We start from the raw sequence: 6,316 nt of genomic DNA, 5'->3' as shown, positions 1-6,316 counted from the left end.
ATGTTAGTCAATGAGGTTACTTGTGCGGATAAGGCTGTAATTGCATTTATGTTATGTACCCTTGCTGATCCTCTTGCTGCTAGTTGCCGGGTTGATGGCCACTGATAATTATTATTGGCAATTATCTCCAAAATTTTGTAAGCTTTAGTGTAAGATTTGGATAACAGGGCTCCATTTACTGAAGCATCCACCATCAACCTTGCATTTTTTATCGGTGGAAAATATTTCATTAGGAATTTATCAGCCAACTCATTCCATATAGTGATGGAATCAGATGGTAACGAATTTAACCATGCTTTTGCTCGATCTCTTAAGGAATAAGGAAAAACCTCAGCCTTAAGGCATCTTATGTTGCTCCAGCAATTTTGAAAGTATCACTCACTTCCAAGAACAACTTAAGATGGAGATGAGGATCTTCATTTGGTAATCCATTGAATTGACCAATTGTTTGCAACATTTGAAACATCATTGGCTTCAACTCAAAATTTACAGCTTCTACTTCAGGTCTGATTATCCCAGGGTGTACAACTTGAGGAATTAACACAACATAATCTCTAATAGCTTTGTCTCTGTCATTAGCCATGCAAATAATATTGTTATTGCCTGGCTGTCTCTCGTTAGCATATTCATTCTGCTCTTCTTGAATGTTAACTGGTTGTAAGTGTTGTGCAAATTTTATTGAACTCACAAGTGCAAGAATCTATTTTAGAATAGATCAATGGTGACGAGTGTTGATCCCACGAGAAGGTAGATTTTAATTGTGTGTAGAATTAATTTTTCTAAATGGGTCGTTGGATTTGTGGTGAAAGTGACTTCAATTATTCTAAACTTAAAATTGAAATATCGAGAATAAATGGAAGAAAAATCTATTGAAATGACGTACTTGGGTATTTGGATCTGTATCAACATGCATCATGGGCTAAATACTCCTTATTAATGCTAATTAAATCATGAGGGGGGTTTCCACTCCTCATGAACCACACTCTAATCAATATGGTGCTAAGGGCTTATCGTGCCAAATAATAATAACCTTGAACTAGGGATCCGGTGAAACCAAGACAGTATCTAGACAAGATTATTATTATTTGTCAATGAGAAGTCAAAACATCCACAAAAACTAGAGAGGAAAAGAAAATAAATTTACCAAATAAAGCCCATGACACATGTTGAGGTTCACCTTCAACCCAAGCTTGAAAGAAAATTAGCTACTCATAATTGAACTAGGGGCAAAATGAAAATTTATTAAAATACGTAGAAAATACAAGATAGAGAAGGAATTACAGAAAATAGAGTCCAAAAATGGATTCAGAGATGCCCAAGTAGGAAGGAGAGGTCCCCTTTTTATAGATACATCGAGTAAATCATGGCCATTGGATTAAAAATAGTTTACATGCTCAGGATTGCGCCACATCATCAGTCAATAGTACGCGGTTTGAACAGTCAACTGGTTTGAATAGTAACGTGCTTTGGTTAATAATAATCTTGTGTAATGCATGTACCGTACGCGAGATTTTTAGTCCACTGATATGCTGCCATGTCATCAATCAACAGTACACAAGAATTTTAGTCCAACAGGATCGTGACACCTCATCAGCCAATGCCACATCATCGGTCAATGCCACGTCATCGTTCCGTCTATGTGAACAGTGTCGTGAACAATACCGTACATGTGAATAGTACCATACATGTGAACAGTGACATTTTTCCTTTTATGCTCCTCCTAAGGTTTTCGACTGTCCTGAGTTCAAAAGTGATGTTCTTTTTGCCGTCTGATTTCTCGTTCATTGTGAAATGACCATGATGCCCCTACAATACATGAAATACTTAATTAAAATAAAACACACGTAATTAAATCACAAGAAAATTAATACATAAAAGTAAGGGTGTTAGTAAGATTTGAAATGTAAAATGACGATTTTCTCTTTTATAAATATACATTTTCTAACACTCAACAATAAGGGCCCGTGAGGGTTCAAATTTCCCTCACCCTGCAAATTATTCATGCTTGAAACAATTTTTGACTTCCTTGGCTCTCTTCGCAATCTCCTAACAGTCCTTTCAATCTCAGGATCGAACTGAAATATCACAAATCTGTCTTTGCGCATGCAAGTATTGATTTGCCAATAAATAGAATGAATTAAATCAAATTTGGTGCTATCAAGATTTACTTCACATTTCAAAAATAAACAATCAATCCCCGGCAACGGCGCCAAAAACTTGTTGGTTGATTTTATAATCAAATAATATTGGTGTCAATGTGCAAGTGTACACAACAAGTAATAAAGTAATGAGTATTCAAGATCGTCTCCACAGGGATTTATGTTACCAGAAATGTTGTAGCAATCACAATAGTGCAAACTAATTCAAATATGAAGTTAACAAACATAAAATGTGTTCTATCGTAATTAATGATTGTGAGAGAATAAAATAAACAAAACCGCAATGAAATAAACTAAACTAAATGTGTCTAAGATTCAAGTGAGAATATGGTAGTTGAATGATCAAACTCTCCTTATGGGCTGACTGTTTTTCATCAAGTTGATTCCAATTGTTACGGCAAGTGCTGCAGCACTGGGCGGAATTAATTTGCATCCTCAACTGTCGCATATTGGAACTCTCATACCCTCAAATACACTAGCAATGACCTGTTGCTAATCTACTCATTATATGGCTTTATGATCCTTTTTATCTCTCCACCCTACAAGGTGAGCACCTATATCTAGTGTGTCACAAATCTTAACTTCAAGTATTGGCCTTATGGGATTCAAGATAACTTAATACGGGAAACTTAACTTAAGATCAAGTAATACTCTAATAATATCCACTAAGACATGCCCTTTTGCTGCTCTAACTTAACTGGAACTATTAAATAGGTGGTCAACCGAAATAACAGTTATATTAATAATAACTACTAGAGTATAATGCTACAGTAATGACATAACAACACATAAGTACAGTCAAGAACCCATTGGATTGTTTGTCACTCAACTACAAGCAAATCTAGTTCATATTCTGAATAAGAAAAACAAACATAAATATGTTGTTCACTGGATACATTAGAACAGTTAAAGGAATAAGATAAATATAAGTTGAGCACAGTGAAAGACAAATCCGAATAATTCTGCAAGATTCTTCAATGTTGCCGAAACAACACTCTTCAATTCCGATCTTCTTTTCTTTTTCTCTCTAATGATTTTTATGATAATTTTCTTGCCGCCTTTCTATGTAGTGCACGCCTCTCTTTTATACTGTAAACTAGGGTAAAACAAAAGTCCATAGGCTTGCATGAGTTAAATTAGGAAACATGTAAATCGCGATTCTGTAGCTGACCCGCACCTAAATTTTCTCCCGCGTTACTCTCAGATTGCTATAGCACTAATTGCTCTAACATCCGCTACAACACTGCACTATTCCTGATTGTGCTTTACTTCTTTTGCGGCTATCTTCTTTCCTCCTCTTGCTCATCCATTGTCTCACCATCCTCTCATGAATTAAGACTTTTTGAAAACCTGCAATTATGCACCTGTTTTTAGCACCAATTACTTTGATTCAAACAAAACTTATTAAAACTTAACTAAAATGAATGTTTATGCAAAATATAACCAAAATGTAATAAAAACACCTTATTTGTTCTCTAAGTGATCTTGATTTATTTTTAGAATTGATGTAATAGCTCTCATTTCCTAGAGTTATCAATAGGTTTATGTTGTTTTAAATGAAAAGGGCATTTTCTATTTGGTTAATTTTATGTGTTATTGGGTTCTCGATTAGGGGCTCAATTTAAGGCTACTGTTGAATATGCTCCATCCCAATGTGTTCTCAAGCCTTGTTCTAGAAAGGATAGTCGTGAAGGCACCATTTTTAAAGGTAATTTTTTTTTTAAAAAAAAAACTTAGAGTACTTTTGGGGTTGAAGTTTTGTGGCTTCTACCGTACACTTAAGTTGCTAGATTGCAAAGTTAACTAAAAGCTCAACAATTACAAGCATACTTTAATTTTCTTTATCTTCTTATTGGTTTTAGAAGTACTGTAGTAATAAGTTGTATTTGGTTTTGATGTGGACAATAAAGACCCGGATTATCTGGAGTTCCTGAAGTTTATTGATAAACCTACTGAGAATCTACCAAGTGTAGAAATTCAGTAGGAAAGAAAAGAAGCTGAGCTATCTGGTTAGTTAGTTATATTTAGATGAATTTGATGAATATAACCTGCTATTCCTAGTGTGCGCGAGTGTGTGTGTAAATGTATGTAATTTAAGCTATAAAATAAATAAATTCTGGCACTATTACTGAGATCAATGCTCAGGTAAGTAATTCATTAATTTAAGCTATAAAGTCAGGCGTTGCTAGGAATATATATTATTATGAAAAAGTGAAAAAAAAACAAGTTATTATCATTTATTACCACATAGCTAGCATTGAAATATAAAGTTCCCAATAAAAATTTAACTTCTCCCATTACATGCGACCCACAGAAACAGTACAGTCAGCAGGAGTCAGCAAAGCTGCGGCAGCAAATTCAAATGTTACAGAATTCTAACAGGTATTTTCAATTATTTCATCAACAATCATTTTCATATTAAGCATAGTTAATTAATTATGCCAAAATATACAATTTCAAATGAATTTTCAATTGGTTATCTCACTCTTGACTCTTCATATAGGCATTTGATGCGTGATTCTCTGAGTTCTTTAACTGTAAAGGAGCTTAAGCAACTGGAGAATAGGCTTGAGTGAGGCATCACGAGGATCAGGTCCAAGAAGGTAATTAATTAATTTCATTATGCATACAAAAATAATTGAATTTGAGCAATACACCATTGTTTTGCAACAAAACATTGCATAAACTTTATAGATATACGTTCAGTATATGTAATTTGTGTCATTTTGAAAATAATTTGTTACTTTGTCTGTTTTCTGTTTTGTGCAACATGAAATGCTGCTAGCTGAAATTGAGTTCTTGCAGAAAAGGGTAATAATTAATGTTCATTAAATCCTGTTTAGCCTTTTTTTCGTTTTTTTCCATGCTTTTATGGAACTCTTTAACATTTTCATTTTCATAGGAGGTTGAGCTGGCAAATGAAAGCGTGTGTCTTCGATCAAATGTATGAAAATCAGTCTGTTGTATGTATAATGCATTTTTTCTCACCCTCTTCCAAAATTTCAGCACGTTATTAAAATTTCATTGTTTCTGAAACTCAGATAGCAGAAATGGAGAGGTTTCAGCAAGCAAACACCGCGATTGGGCAAGACCTGAATGCAATCCATGAATTAGCTTCTTGGAATTTCTTTGGTGCTGCTATTATCGAGGGTGGTGGCTCTGCTTACTCTCACCCGGACAAGAAGATACTCCATCTCGGGTAAGTAATTCTCCCATCACATTTCATTTCCACGAGCTCGTGTTGTGGGTGCATCAATGTTTTTCCCGTTTGCAGGTAAGCTAGATGCTGGAGATCAAGCTTTTGGCACCTTAGTATGAGATCTACAATCAGACCATCATTATCTACTAAATGTGTGTGCTACTTGATACCTATTTTTGAAACTAGCAATATATGAAACTGGATGAGTTTATGTGTAACCTAATTTCTTACGCTGACTTATCATTGGCTTCTTCTCATTAGGAGACCAATTATTATTGTTGTGCAAATTTTATTGAACTCGCAAGTGCACGAATCTATTGTAGTATAGATCAATGGTGACGAGTGTCGATCCCACGAAGAGGTAGATTTTAATTGTGTGTAGAATTAATTTTGTAAATAGGTGATTGGATTTGTGATGGAAATGATTTGGAATATGCTAAAACTTAAATTAAAATGGCGAGAATAAATTCTAAAGTTGGAATTGAAATGGCGAGAATAAATTGAAGAGAATTATATTGAAATGACGTCCCTGGGTATCTGGATCCGTATCAACATGCATCATGGGCTAAATAATCCTTATTAATGCCAATTAAATCATGAGGGGGGAATCCACACCTCATGAACCACGCTCTAATCAATATGGTGCTAAGGGCTTATCGTGCCAAATAATAATAACCTTGTACTAGGGTGCCGGTGAAACCAGGGCGGTATCTAGACAAGATTAGTATTATTTGTCGACGAAAAGTCAAATCATCCACAAAAATTAGAGGGGAAGAGAAAGTAAATTTACCAAATAAAGCCCATGACACATGTTGAGACTTCACCTTCAACCCAAGCTTGAAAGAAAATTAGCCAATCATAATTGAACTAGGGGCAAAATGGAATTTTATTAAAATACGTAGAAAATACAAGATAGAGAAGGAATTACAAAAAACAGAGTCTAAAAATGGATTCAGAG

At 34.7% G+C, this 6,316-nt stretch overlaps 1 pseudogene; it reads left to right on the top strand.

Annotated features, from left to right (window-relative positions):
* On the top strand, nt 1–5,444 carry LOC112099711 (annotated as a pseudogene).
* Nucleotides 5,445–6,316: the final 872 nt, after the last annotated feature.

Source organism: Citrus clementina, unplaced genomic scaffold, assembly GCF_000493195.1.
Source record: "Citrus clementina cultivar Clemenules unplaced genomic scaffold, Citrus_clementina_v1.0 scaffold_3, whole genome shotgun sequence".
Classification (NCBI taxonomy): Eukaryota; Viridiplantae; Streptophyta; class Magnoliopsida; order Sapindales; family Rutaceae; genus Citrus; species Citrus x clementina.
This window is presented reverse-complemented; position numbering and strand designations above follow the sequence as displayed.